The sequence below is a fragment of the Helianthus annuus genome, chromosome 16 (assembly GCF_002127325.2).
Source record: "Helianthus annuus cultivar XRQ/B chromosome 16, HanXRQr2.0-SUNRISE, whole genome shotgun sequence".
In the NCBI taxonomy this organism is placed as follows: Eukaryota; Viridiplantae; Streptophyta; class Magnoliopsida; order Asterales; family Asteraceae; genus Helianthus; species Helianthus annuus.
This window is the reverse complement of record NC_035448.2, coordinates 45619596-45635342: the sequence shown is the minus strand read 5'-3', so window position 1 is coordinate 45635342 and position 15747 is coordinate 45619596. Positions and strand designations below refer to the sequence as shown.

Genomic DNA, 15747 nt, shown 5'->3' with positions numbered 1-15747 from the left:
GTTTCGGGGACGAAACCTTCTTTAAGGGGGGTAGACTTGTAACACCCCAAATTTCGTAAGATATACTAAAATGCTTTAATCGTAATATTTAGCGAAAAGAAATGATAAATATAGAATTCTACTATTAGTAAAGTTTTATAAACTATGGAAAGTATAAAACACATGTGCACATGAAGTTAACCAAGTTTGTATGTAAAATGAAATAAATTGCCATGTTATAAAAGATAAGGGGGTTAAAATGAAAAATGTATAAATAAAACACTTGACCAAAAGTTAGTCAGTGTTTGGTGATGGTGTGCGATCGAGAGAAAGGGCAGGGGAAGAACAAAAACCCTAATCAGCCTAAATTCTTCAAATTGAGGGAGGAATTTGGCTCAAAACTAATGCATGAACCAAGATTCTTGACCACCCAAGTGTTCTTCACACCAAGTAAGTCGAATTTTATGTTTTGATGATGTTTGCCAAGATGGGTTATGATCAATTCGTAAATTGATATGAAATTAAGCAAGATTGTGAATTAGAATCACCAAATAGAACTTGTGTTGTGTGTGATTTTGAGTAATTTCATGGTTTGAAGCAAAACCCACTTGTTCAAGTAGTATGATGTTATGTGATGATCTTGTAGTTGTGAAATTTGTCTAAATATTATGAACTAGTTAGTGTGTGATGCATGAATATAGGTTAGATTGAAGGATGGAATGAAATTAAAGAAATTCTTAGTGGTGATGATGAAGGAAGATAAGAAATAGGAATGAAAGCATGATTTAGTTGTACATTGTGCATCAAACGGTGTACGCACACCAAGTGTTTGATGAAATGCCTAGTGTAGGATAGTGTGGGAAATTTCATGCTAACTAATGAATGAATATGTGTTGAGTATGGTAATGATATAATTAATGATTGTTGAATATAAGAGACGCGTAGTAGAAGGAATTCATGAGAAGGTGTTGTTGATGATATCATTTGGGTGGAAATGTGCATTAGGAGCTTGTACCATATGCTTGAACGAGGAGGATGCACATCATGTATTGGATCAATTTCTTATTGGTAATGTAGGATTTGATGTACACTAAATACAAAACATGTGAACTTGCTAGTAATGATGTTATGACTTCGTTTAAATAGGCTCACCTTGTATGTGGTGGTCAAATGTGAGATAATGAAAGCATTAACATGTGAAAGTATGTGTATGTAGTTAGGTGATCGTGTGGATGTAAGCATATTTCATCATGATTGTTATATATATATATATATATATATATAGTGATGCTTGTGTAGCCTAAAATAATAATATGGATATATGGGGTTATGTCATAAGTTATATGTTAAACCGTTGACTTCCGAAAGTCAACAACGCGTCTACGCATAGGAAGCATGATTTGATTTGTTGTCTTAAAGGTAGGATCATAGGAAGTCGCATGGTACATGTTATGTTAATACGCGTTATTTGTGATGACATGATGAATTACATTAGTTTGAAAGGATATGAAATTGATTATATGTCTTATGCTTGTTAATTTTGACTAAAGAAAGTCAAATGTGAAATATGCGGTTGATATGATCGTTAACATGTACAATGATGTATGCTAACGAAAATGTGATTTGGTGACATGAAAGTATAGGAATCATGTCAAGACGGACTCAAGCATGAAAGGCTAACGGGTCAAGAGGAGACAAGGAATCGGATACGAACCCGGATGCACGAGGTAAGTAATTTCTATAATTACTTCTTAGTTGTTTATGTAAAGTCATGTGCAATCTAATTATTATGATAATTGAGGTCATAGAGGAATGAATGGGTATGATATCAATGAAGTATTAAACGGATCTTAGCAACTATCCGAGTATGATATGTGTGATTAAGAATGATAGCTAAGTAGTAGGATTGGTTACTTAGGCAAGAAAGTCCTTTGTTATTAAGGATAGGGCTAAATTGACAAAAACGCCCTTGATGGGTATTTCGGCCAAATGACCTTAAAAGTCGTTTGGAAACAAACTATTTGATTCGAGTAGTGTCTTGGTCAAGTATAAAAGCGAAGTATAGAGTTTTATATGCCATAGACCATTTAATGCGCAAATACCCATAACGGGTCAAAATAAGCCTTTGAGCGAAAGTGAGTTAAGAGGATGCAAGGCAACCGAGAATTTAACCTTTCATGATAGTCGAAAATAAAATTATTAAGTCCATATGGCATTGTGGTCAAATAAACAGATCATGTTGGTGAAAGCACGAACGGGTCAAATAGTTAGATAAAGAATAATAAGGCGGAAGCGTGTAAGATAGGAATTTCCTTAAATCGGATATGGGATTCCAAGTCCATATGATAGAATGTGAAATTAGAAGCATGTAGGAAGAAACGGGAGGTTAATCGGATAAACGGATCAAAAGTTACGCAAGTTTTAGTGCGTACGATCGACGAAAACAACACAGCAAGAAAATGGCAAATCTAGAGGCCGTCGCCGACGCCCATAGGGGCCGTCGCCGACGCCTCATGGAAAATGCAGTTTTGCCGACGCCTTATCTTGCTGTCTACGGAGAGTTTGGGCTACGCGTAAAACCAAGGGCCGTCGCCGACGCCCCCTAGGGCCGTCGCCGACGCCCTCCCAATGTCCAAAATGCTGTAAATTGTTATTTAAGTCAATTTTTGGAACGTAGGTTCCGGTATGTTAACCGTGGACTACGGTGGATCTCCCAAGCATGGTTTTGATCGTGCCTTTAATGTTTTTGGGCTATAAATCTAAGTTTAGGTCCCATGTGATTAATATACGTGTATGTAGTGATATGTAAGATCTTGAATGTGTAAGTAGGGATGTAGGTGCGAACGCGAAGGTGTATATAGGTATGTATGAAGGTACGTATAAGTGTACGTATGTACGTAGAAACATAGGAAGGCGTGTATGTACATAGACGTGTATGTATGCATATAGGAATATATGCAGCCATGATTTAGATGTGTTAAGTAATAACGCTATTAACAGCGTGCCTTGAGAATGAAAAGCATTGCAGGTACATTATTGAAGCCTCATTTGGTAATGCATACGCGTATGGAATGTTTAAAGTTAGGAAGACAACGAAATGGGAAGCGTACGAGAATGAATCTAGTTTATATAATGCGTGCTAATGTTATGAATGTATGTGTGGATGCAGGTTGTATGAGTCACGGAGGATTACTGAAAAGTGAAGATCGAAGACCGAGTCTTAAGTTATATTGTACGGGAGTGTTTGAATAAGTAATGTCATAAATATAATTTATATTTCTATTTGTAAATAAGTTCAAGGGGAGTATTCAGTGTAACAGTGTCACTTTAAAAATTTACTTCAAGTAAGTCAAGACGTTTAAAAAGAAAGAAATTTTAAAGCTCCTTTTTCCGCTGCGTTATCTTTAAGGTTAAACGTGTTAGGGCGTAACATGTTTGATGGTTGTGGTTCATTGGAAGTTGTTTGTCTTTGTGAGTTTGAGATGAGAGCTAAAGATCCCCCTCTTTAAATGGTTTCTTCAAATATTTCTTCCACTCTGGGGATCAAGATGCTATATAAGTCATGAAGACTCATGTTTCCTAGTTCTAAGGTTGAGGACAAAGTCATTGTGAGACTTCTCCATTCTCTAGGCAAAGCATCAAGAAATTTTATGTTTCTTTCATCATTTGATTTAGTTATTCCAAATTTCTTTAGCTCGTTTAAAAGTTTTGTGAACCTTTGATATGTGTCATTTAACTTTTCATTAGGTAAACTTTTAAACCTTTCATAGGATGAGACGTTGTTTGTTCTCTTGTTTCTTTTCATCCTTTCTCCTCCTTCACAAAGATTTTCCAACTGATCCCATATTTCCTTGGCTGATGCACAAGCATCAACTTGTGAAAATATGTCATTGGGGATGGCCATTATTAAGAGTGATTTTGCTCTTTCATCCCCTGCTACCAGTTCCTTGTCTTCCTCACTCCAAAGTATTTCACTTTTGGGAGCTCAGGAGGCAGGGATAGCAGGTAGTTGGTTAGTTGCTGGAATTGCAGGTATTTCAGTCATTGGTATATGTGGACCCCTTTCAATGGATCTAAACAGAGCTCGGTCATGACCATTAAGGAAATTGACCACCCTGATTTTCCATTGGGGGTATTCCTCCCTAACCAGAGTCGGAGGTTTGGACATAGAACCAATATTGAAAGCATTATTCCAGGTTTGAAAGCTGGCCATATTTAGAAAAAAGAAGAAGAGCGATTGATCGTTTGAAAATAATTTATTCAATCTGCTCTGATACCAATTGTTGGACCCAGTATGGCCTTAACAACTTCTTTTTACGTAATATGGCAAGTGATTTCAGTATATGTGAAAAAAATGTGCGGAAATAGAAATCAGACTTTCAAGAAACAAGACCTACAGAATTATCAAGTTTATATCACTTTGAAACAAATTAGTTTTACAAGGTGATTGTAAGATTATTATCTAATACAAATGAATCTTGATTTCTGTGGGTGAGAAGAGCAGTGGAGTTTGAGTGTTTGTATATGAATGCTAACCTTCAAACTCAAGTATCTTCTGCCTCTCGAGCCTTCTATTTATAGACGGCTGTGGACATGAATAAACAATTTGTTTATTCATGCAATAAGCCCTGCGTAAAGTAGCAATTTGACATATTCATTGAATCCATCGTTCAAGTTGCATTTGTAATCATGAAAACCAATAATGTCATGCTTCGGTCATGGGTGGCAGGATAGAGTTGTGTTTTTTAGACAAGTGGGGCTTTCATCAGAATTTCCGGTAAACCACTTCATCAGAAATTCTGGTGAACAAATCATCAGAAAATCTGATGATCAGAATTGTCAGAAACTGATGATATTTCATCAGAAATATCATCAGATCCATCAGAAATGACCTTCTCTGATAATCCAAATCAACTCTTGATCAACTTGTGATTCTTTGTAGTAGATACTTTGCATTTCAGTTGTCCTATCTGTTTTTCTTCATCTTGCTGTGATCTTTAGGACTTTTATCTTCTTCAGAGATCCAGTTGATTGAGATTTTCTTCAATACTTACAAATAAAGTTTCCTAACACTCTCTATTTCTGACATACTAGGTCTTTGTACGTGATGATATCTAGGGTATTATACCGGGACTTCTGATTTTGCGGGAGCAATAGCCTAGTCCTCGTATGATACTCTGCACTGCTTTAATCATAAAGCCCACCCTCAGCATAAAAAATGATGAAACATTGAAAAACGTTAAAGTCCTCGTATGATACTCTGCACTGCTTTAATCATGTGCTGTTGAAGAAAAGATCCCCAAACGGGACACACCGAAAGTCGAGCCATCATCTCTTTATCTGAACGGAAGTTCTAACCTGAGCTCTCATGGTCTCGCATTACCCGTTTACAGATATCATTAGTGAACATTCACCTGTAAGACTGAATATAGGAGTCTGAATACGGGAGTATATTTTTGAGGTGGGACACGCGAATAAGTTAAGTACTTAAAACACTAATCTCGTATCTCGAAACAGTTGAACTTTGTGTGAAAATTTAAGTGGATCGGTATACTGACAATCTAAGTGAATCATTTAGAACTTAAAGTGTTTAAAGCTCAACGATACTAGTGATTTGTCATAAACTGATATGATCATCTGACGCGAACTCAAACAAAAATATTGTCTGTAAATATGTTTATAAATATTTGTTTACTGTTTTATATTTTAGAAAAATACAAAAAGATTTTGATTTCATTTTATTTTTCGACAACCGATGTCTGAATGCTGAGTTTCAAAATCTAAGTATGTTGATCGTGTTTCTGAAAATAAAACAAGTTCATTAATTTGAAACTTGAAGTTTTAAAATCAAAAATCAAAAACAGTTTGTGATATCTCCAAGGTCATTAATTTGGACTTGGATGATTAACCGTGAAGGATTTGGATTCTTATATTATTAAAATCTGTAAAAGAGCCAGTTTCCGATTTTGTTCGCTAAAATTGCCAAATTTTTGAAGTTTCTTGATAAAGAGAGAGAATCAAGTATTCCTGGATATATTCATATTATTATATTTAGAGCCAGGATCTTGATTTAGAAAGTTTAATAGAGCCAGGTTACGATTCCTGGAAAACCGAATTTGCTTTCATTGTCAAAATATTTTAGATTATGCTGAGAGAGCCAGGGTTTTCAATCCTGGATGATCAAAATGTTTTCACTTTATATATGTTTGAGAAATTGCAGATGTTATTCCAGACTACCATCCCAATAGCCGAGTCTAAGGGGGAGTTTGAAGACGAGCTCATCGCAAGGGGGAGCGTGGATTCAAGGAGCCATGTAACTACCGTGAAGGAGCTTGTAACCGGAAAGCCAGGTGTCGATCCCAAAAGCACGGAAGCTTGACGAAAGGGGGAGCCTGAAGAGTCTACTGAAAGAGGGAGCTGGAGTTGAAAACAGATCCACGAGGATTCTGTTCGAGCAAGAGGGAGTCTATGTTGCTGAAGAGATGATAAAGCTTCAAGAAGACTCAGAGAGAGAGAAAGACAAGACACTACGAGATTGACTACGGCAATATCCAAGGGGGAGTATGTTAGTGCATTTATGTCTATCGCCTCCGTCAATACAGTTCGTAGCTGAAACAGTTTAAATCTAGGCTTTATAGTGTTATATTTAGAGAAATGGCAAGGTGGCATTTCTGTAATAATGAGAAATCTCATTAAAGCTCCTTGGCCTATAAATAGGAGGTTTATGTGTTAAATATAAGACTTTTTGCCATTTGGAGACTTGGAGAGCTAGGATCTAGAGAGAGAAAGCCTAGAGAGAGAAAGTGTTCTCTGCGTGATTCAGGTGTTGTACGTTTTCAGATATGTTATTAGAATCACAGTTTAGATTACGTCTCGTGTGTTCGATCACGTTCGTGTACGGATTCCGCACGTCACACGTTCGGTTCGCAATCGTTTCGGAGTCTAAAACCGGTCCTAACAAAAGGCAACACAAACTTGAGAAAGACAAAGCTACAAGAAAAAGAAATAACCTAAGGAATAATGCAACAACTTGAACGAAAAAGTTATAAAAAACTCAAAGATACAAACCAAGCCAAGTCACAAAACTAAGAAGCCTTAAAGGCTTTAAGCTACATACGTGACAACTCAAAGCCTTAAAGGCTTCAACCTACATACGGGATAGCCAGAAAGCTTGAAGGCTTAAAGCCAATCAAGCTGCCTTAATAAAATAGGCACAAGCATAAAAAATACAACACAAGAGAAATAGTTAAACATAATAGCATAATAAGGGAAGCCTTAGAAACTTCCAAGCATCCAAAGAAAGGTTAGAACAAGCCCTAGCGACTTGTAAACTTAGAAATTATTCAAATGGCCATACGGGCCTAACCACAACCACATAACAAGTACCTTAAGGGTTCCTATAAAACCTAATATTGTTTTAGTTAACATACAAACCACAAATCGTTTTCAAAGGTTCTAAGAAAGCTACGAATGACCATCAAGCATCAGCAGGAGGCTTGGAAACCCCGGAACTTTCACCTTTAACCTTATTTGCTTTCTTTTACTTCTTAGCTTTCATGCCACCATCACCACCTACCGCTGAAGCCTCCAAGCTTACATCCTTCGAAGCATCAGGTCCTCCTGAAAGGGTGTCATCACTATCTCCCGAATAAGACCGCTTTCTTAAAAGGGAACCCAAGACTTCAGCACAAACTTTTTTATTAAGGCCCTCCGGTTTTAGCTACTGCAAGACAGTAAGAGGCTTACCAAAACAAGTAGAAACTTGACTGACACACGGGTAGGTCAGCCTCTCCATCTGTTCAACAGAACTTTTGAAGACCTCAGAAGCTTCAGGACGATATAAGGGAGACTTTTCCAAAGAATGCCCGGATTCATGAAGCTTGTAACTAGCGATGAGACCTTGATGTTTCCCCAAGTTGAGCAATTTAGTGTAAACTTCACCAAGAGCGGAATTGAACTTGTTGGAGTGAAAAAGGTAAGTAACAACTTGCTGGAAACCTTGCTCAATTAACCATTGGTTATCACTGGTAGCTTGAACAACCAAAGCTTTTAAGCCTTCCTTCTCTTCATCAAAGGCTTTCTGCTGAACAGACAAAGCCTCCCTATCAGCCTTTAGCTTCAACCGATCGGCCTCAAAGCTTTTCTTAAGGTCACCCAGCTCAATTTCATGCCTTTTGGTCAACTCACCAACCTTTTTGACCCAGGCCTCTTCCTTCTCAGCAAACCCACCTATCTCTTTCTTCATTGCAGCCATTGAAGATTTCATTTTCTCTTTCTTCTTAGAAAATTCTTCATACTCATGCATCCTCTTATGAAAACGAGCAACTCCCTGAGGAAGCATGGCAGCAAGGTTGCAAGTACTCAAAATCATGCGGGACAGCATCATGTCATCATCCATCTCAGCAATGGTGTTATGAACCGAGGGAGGAGCAATGTGGCTTAACACATCTTCACAAACAACAGCATCCTTAAAACTATCATCAACCTTCACCGACCAACCAGGCACATAAACCTCATCTGGATCCAACCCTTCAACGTCCCTGCTCGAAGAACCTTGAGCAGGAGTAGCCATAACCTTCTTGGCCGGAGTCTTCTTCTTCCCATGAACAACCAACTTCTTTTCCTTCTCAGTATCCACTTCAACACCTTGATCTTCAGAAGCCTCAATATCATCACTCAACTCCACTGGTTCAGTAGAAGTGGATTGAGGAGCACCCTTGAGTAAACGGCGAGTAGATCGACGGGTTGAAGCCTTGGGAGCAACAGGATTAGAAAAACCCTTAACGTTGGAGACACTGACATACCCAGTACCCTCAAACCTTTGCTCAGCACCCTTAACTACAACATTTTCATCAGGGACAACTGGAACATCCTCAAACGTAACATCAGAAGTATCGTCACTTTTTATGAAATCAAGTGCAGACATGACTGCAAATAACCACAAAACAAAAAGCACATAAGACATAAATTAAGAAAACACAAAAGGATTAAAAAAGAAAATGCATACCCGTGCCATTCCTCATCAGAACCGGATCCCGGTTTTTCCCACACTTTACTAACCCCTAACAGAACTAGCAAATGTTCAGGAAAGGTACAAACCCTTGAAATGTCACACCCCTATTTTTCCACGTGTCACCGGTGGGCCCGGTGGGGAGTACGTGACGTAGTTGATATCATCATAGTCAAACCACGCAATTTAAATTCACAGCGGAAGAAAAAGATAAACAAATTACAATCCGATATGAAGTAATATCCAAGTATTACAAACGGAAAGTAAAAGATCCACAGGCGGATCAAAAATAAAGAGGAAACTTGTTCAACAGATTAACATCTAAGCTTGCGAGACTTCTATTTGATGCTAGGAGGAACCAGCCTATTACACGTAGTACCTGCACTTAGTCTTTTTGGGAAAATACGTCAGTTTTCACTGGTAAATAAAATTTAACTGATTCATTTTGAAAAATGTTTTAAAATTGATTTAAATGCCCGCGGCACAAAATTTGTATAACTTGGGATAATTATTTGCTTAATAATCTTGTAAAAGAATTACATGTCTGTTATGCGTTCAGTTGCACGGGTCGTACCGGGTTAAAGATTAATAGACACACCACGTAATATAATTCCGCCGCGAGACTTCTCTCGACCGACGATTATACTCACTGAAATGCACTAGGGGTGTACGCCTACACCCGTGTGCTAAGATCGTGGCCTTTCTTTGAATGATGCCAAGGATATCTGGGACATGGTCATTAAACCCCCAAAGGCGTTAAGCAAACAAAACAACATTTTTAAACGGTTAATTTGACAACACTTAGCCATCAGCTGGTTAAGGTCAATTCCCCGACCAAGCGGTATTTTATATACTGTACCCCAAGCCCGTATGTTACGCCCTAACATGTTTAACCCTACAAATGACGCAGCGGAAAAAGAGCTTTAAAAATTTCTTTCCTCATAATACCTTGACTTATTTGAATTTCATTTTTTTAAGGAAACTCTTGTACATTGAATACATCAATTTAACTCATTTACAGGATAAAACACAACTTGTGTGTATTGAATTACTCTCTCGTACAGCCCCGTACAATCCTTCACGTGACTCGGTCCTCGATCTCCATTCCTTGATAATTCTCCGTGACCCGATCAACCTGCGCTCACCCCATACATACATAATATTAGTAGACATTATAAGCATAAATAAGATTCCTCCTTACTGACTATTCATTTCATTATCTCGTCACATTCCAGCTTTCTATCTGATTATACATTCCGTGGTGAGACTTCCTCGTTGTACCTGCGTTACACTTCATTCACAAGGCACGCTATTATTATCGTCGATACTTAATTTCATTGAATACATGCATATATATACGCAAACGTTCACACATAACCACCCACATACTTGCGTACCTACATACGTACGTGCGTGCCTACATACGTGCATACCTACATACATGCCTACATACATACTCACCTACTCACATACATACGTTTCCAAATGCGTTTGACGCGTTGCCCAAGCATTCTCTTTTACTAATCATGTAGGTAAATCCATACCTATATTTACCTATGCCTTTCTACTTATTTCGCTCCATATATAAATGCATACACACTCATCACGTCCCATAAACATTCTATAATAAGTTTAGAATACGATTCGGGACTCCTTTTCGGTTACGGGACTGTTTTGTACGAATTCTGCACATTATACTGAACTGGCAGCTGATGCACGGCCATGCGTCCAACCACACGACCGTGCAGTGGCAACTGATGCACGGCCATGCGTCCAACCGCACGACCATGCAGTTCCTACGACGTTGGGGGCACTGGCAGTGCACAAGCTAGTGCAATGATTTTCTCAAAATCGCACGACCATGCGGCCAAGCGCACGACCATGCGGCCAAGCGCACGACCATGCGACCAAACGCATGACCATGCGCCATTTCGCTGCAGATCCGTTTCGATGTCCGAAAACGCTAAAACTTGCGTAACTTTTGAACCGTTTACCAGTTTAACCTCCCGTTTCTTCCCACATGCTTGTAAATTCACATTCTACCATATGAACTTAAAATCCTACCTCCGGATTAAGGAAATTCTTAACTTACATGCATTCGACTTATTACTATTTTCTAATTATTTGACCCGTTATGGGTATCTACGCAATAAATGTTTTATGACATACAAAACCATACTCTACGCTTTCACACATGACCCAAAACATTATTCTAATCAATTAGCTTGTTTCCGATAGACATTTAAGGTTATTTGCCCGATATACCTATCAAGGGCGTTTTTGTCAACTTTGCTCCATCCTTTACAACCAAGAACTTCCTTGCATATTTAACCAATCCTATCACTTAACTACAACTCTAACGCACATACCTTGCTCGGATCCAAACTAAGATCCATTTAATACTTCGTCGATTTCATACAACTCATTCCTAATTGACCTCAATTATCATACTTAATTAAGTTGCAAATAACTTTATATAAACAACTAAAAGTGATTACGTAATTCACTTACCTTGTGCATCCGTGCTCGCAACCGCTTCCTTGCCTCATCTTGACCCGTTAGCCTTCCATGCTTGGCCCATGCTCGTGTGATTCCAATTCTTTCATGTCGCCATGCCATAATCATGTTAGTATTCATGCTCTTTCAATTTAACACATATTTACTTATTCTTATCAACATCGACTTTTACTAACATGCTTACGACATGATTTGTCAACCATAATATTTAATATCTTCGAATTTCATATTCATTATCACACATAACACATAATCAATGCTCACTTACTTATACTTTCATAACTCTACATTCGACAACCATATCTTATAAGAATCAACTTAGCATAATCCTAATATCATCCTTTGTTAGTGAAGTCATACACCATATACATTTAGTGTATGTTCACCTTTAACCGTAATTAAAGGATTAGTCGACCGCATAGCAACCTCACCCGTTCAAACACAATGTACAAGCTCCTAATACATAAGTTTGACCGACATACACTTTCAACCCGAATTCATATACGAGTCCTATCTAAAGCATATTTTTCAAGTTAGTAAACTACTACTTTTATCACAATTGCTTTCTATACATGTAAACTCACAACTTGCATACAATTTCACATACTAGCTTGTACTAGGCATTTCATCAAACACTTGGTGTGCGTACACCATTTAATGCACAATGTACAACTAATTCATGCATAATATTACAAGTTCATATCAAAATCATCAAGCTCCACTAGAATCTTATAATTCTCATAATATACCCCAAATTAACTAACAATTCCTCATTACATACAACATCATACATAAACTTTACACAACAATTAAGCATACATGATTATCCATAACATCATCTTCACTACCACAAGTGGGTTTCACCTCTAATCATCTAATTAACCTAAACCACGTATAATCTATGCTCTATATCATGATATTAATACATTCTCATGCTCAATTTCATACAAATTCGTAGGTTGATCAAAACCCACTTCATATCAAAATCACCACATCAAAAATTATGACTTACCACATGTTTAGCAAGGCTAGATGATCGTGTATTTAGGTCCATGCATAAGATTTGGCCTTGATTTCCATTCCAATTATCTGAATTAGAGTTTGAGAGGGGTTTCCCCCTCTTCTCTTCTCCTCTGCTCGAACACACATGTACGCCCAAGTGGGTGTTGGGATTTTTTTTTTGTTTTATATTTCATCTTTCAATTGCCCATTTTCAATCCCTCAAGTTTGAGCATTTAACCTTTATTAACTATCCTTTACTATAATGCATTTTTAACTTAAGTCAAGAGGTTTCTTACATTCTAACTAGGTTAACATTCCTAGTTATTATTATTTCATGCTATATAATAGAAGACATATTAGAAATTATAAAAGTTCGGAAATTTGGGGCGTTACAAGTCTATCCCCCTTAAAAGAGGTTTCGTCCCCGAAACCTTTCTCATTCAAACTAGACCAATTCTACTCTTACCCCTTTCAATTTGTTCATCCACAATACTTATGTTAAATTCTGCTCCGGAGCTCTTATTAGCGTCTTTTACTTTATAATATTGACTCTTAGCACATATCATCACTAGCGTTCCATTCGTCGAATTCATTCCAATTGTATATAATTATTAGTCGTACAAACCTAAGTCTGCGGCTTGTTTCTAACTTCCTATATAAGCATATTACATTCATATATTTGCTAATCGAAATAAATCGATTTATTTTCTACTACTCATACATCATATGCTATCTTTCATTTTGTTCACAATGAGCGATCCGAAACATTCCATTACTATCATTACTTCTGATTACCTTTAAGCTCTTAGGAGGGGTCGATATATTATCAAACGCATACTATATTCATTCAAAATTTTTTATTACAACCAAAATCACCCTTCTCAACTTACTTATCTGTATTTATCACGAAGACTAGCATCATTTCCATGGTTACTATTGTTAATTATGCCATGCATATCTTTTCTACAATGCCTTGTTCAAATGAACATGGCCAACAAGCCGAGCATCAAGGTTAACATTTCTTATCGATACTTGTCGTTTTTTGTACTCTATCAGAATTTCCACAGTTACGATCACTCAATTCAGTACCACCAGTTCGCATAGAAGTATTATTCAATATGTAACTTTCTACTTAACATCCACAAGTTAAACCATTTACTAACCTCGCTAATTTGGCATGAGCCAACGTGTAACAACCCGAGTTGACTTGCTCCTTCACGAACCCGTATCTTAACAGGGTTGATCTTGTCCATCTGGTAACATGAGCTTCCATTCATGAGCATTCTTTCACCGTCCTAGGTAGCTTTATTGCATCATGATTACTGCCAATCTCATTATAAAATTTGTGATTTACACATTTCATTCGATCTCATTCAGACATGTTGTTTATCACATCACCTCATTTATATATCAACACTTTCTCAATTCCTTCTTAAGACATTAGTGTGTTAGACCTATTCATAACGGGTCAATACATGGCCATTTCTTAATATATCATTCTTATTATTTATATATACATACGTATCGAGGTACATGTTTGTACTCCTTTTTAATTCAGACATGCTTACGATCTCATCGCTTCACTGTTCCGGTGTTTTCTTGCAAACACTTGCCTTCCCGTTTTAATAGTTAGTCATAATACTTATTTCGCTTACAATACTAACATTTTAGTTCCATTTGCTCATATACTTTCATTTCCTTTACACATTCGATTGCCCAATTAAAGGGGTAATGGCATATACTCTCATAATGAGATTCAAGCATACCGCTTACGACCCGGTCACATCGGGTTAATTGCTTTCAACATAAATCTTTTGTTCTATCCGCATAACGGATTGAACTTCATACATTCGTTATTGCATTCACTGCCACCCGTTCTAAACGGATGGTACCTTATCCTTACTCGACTTGTTCAACTTGAACCGGTCGACTTGCATAGCTTATTATAGCATTCGCTATCATAACCAAATCCACAAGGGATTTGCATCATTCGTATCTTTCATTCCTTGAATCCGTTTCGCGGATTCAAGCATTGCATTCATTTCTTTCATTCCTTGAATCCGTTTCGCGGATTCAAGAATTGCGTTCACATCTCTCATTCTTTGAATCCGTCTTGCGGATTCAAACATTGCTTTCATACATTGCCGATCCATACTTTCTTATGGATTCAACATTTCATTCTTATCACTCACACCTTTCACTCTTACATAGTACTCCCAATCTCCCGAGAGTCTTACTACCCATTTCACCCACACGCCTAGCTGCTACCAATTTCTATCGGACATACCTGTAACGATTATCACGGTCTCACGAACGTCATACGTTTCTTGTGCACTGGCCAGGTACACATTCCACGTACTAGTTTCGTGTCTTCGCGTAATCGCCACATTATGTCCGATGAATTTAGTTTCGGCACGTGTAACATTTTCAAAACTTATTTACCATGTCGTTCTTATATTTCGTTTAAAAAAAATTTCTTTCACTTGCTTAATTATACCACGTCGTACGCCCACACGTTAGGTTTACGTACCTGGGGTCAATTCGTCTTATTACTTGCCTTGTTGCCGGTCCTAGCCCGCATTCACGGATTATCCCTTCCAAACAATTGTGCTTACCCTTCACATAACATACTATTAGTTTCCTTTGAATACATAATCTAATATACACTTACATTCGCTTTTGCCTTTAGGCCTTGATCGAGTCTTGGATTGTACGGGTTCTTGATCACGAGAGCACACCGGTTTGAGTTCAAGTATTTACCTCCTTCTACTTGATTCTCTCAAACCAGGGCTCTGATACCAACTTGTTACGCCCTAACATGTTTAACCCTACAAATGACGCAGCGGAAAAAGAGCTTTAAAAATTTCTTTCCTCATAATACCTTGACTTATTTGAATTTCATTTTTTTAAGGAAACTCTTGTACATTGAATACATCAATTTAACTCATTTACAGGATAAAACACAACTTGTGTGTATTGAATTACTCTCTCGTACAGCCCCGTACAATCCTTCACGTGACTCGGTCCTCGATCTCCATTCCTTGATAATTCTCCGTGACCCGATCAACCTGCGCTCACCCCATACATACATAATATTAGTAGACATTATAAGCATAAATAAGATTCCTCCTTACTGACTATTCATTTCATTATCTCGTCACATTCCAGCTTTCTATCTGATTATACATTCCGTGGTGAGACTTCCTCGTTGTACCTGCGTTACACTTCGTTCACAAGGC

The 15747-nt window shown here is 37.7% G+C and overlaps 1 long non-coding RNA gene across 1 annotated transcript; it reads left to right on the top strand.

The window, feature by feature from the left end:
* The first annotated feature begins 301 nt into the window (after positions 1-301).
* LOC110864105 lies at positions 302-3291 on the top strand. Its single transcript, XR_002549626.2, has 3 exons — positions 302-429; positions 1623-1706; positions 3149-3291. It is a non-coding gene; the product is annotated as an uncharacterized LOC110864105 (long non-coding RNA).
* The last annotated feature ends 12456 nt before the right edge of the window (positions 3292-15747 follow it).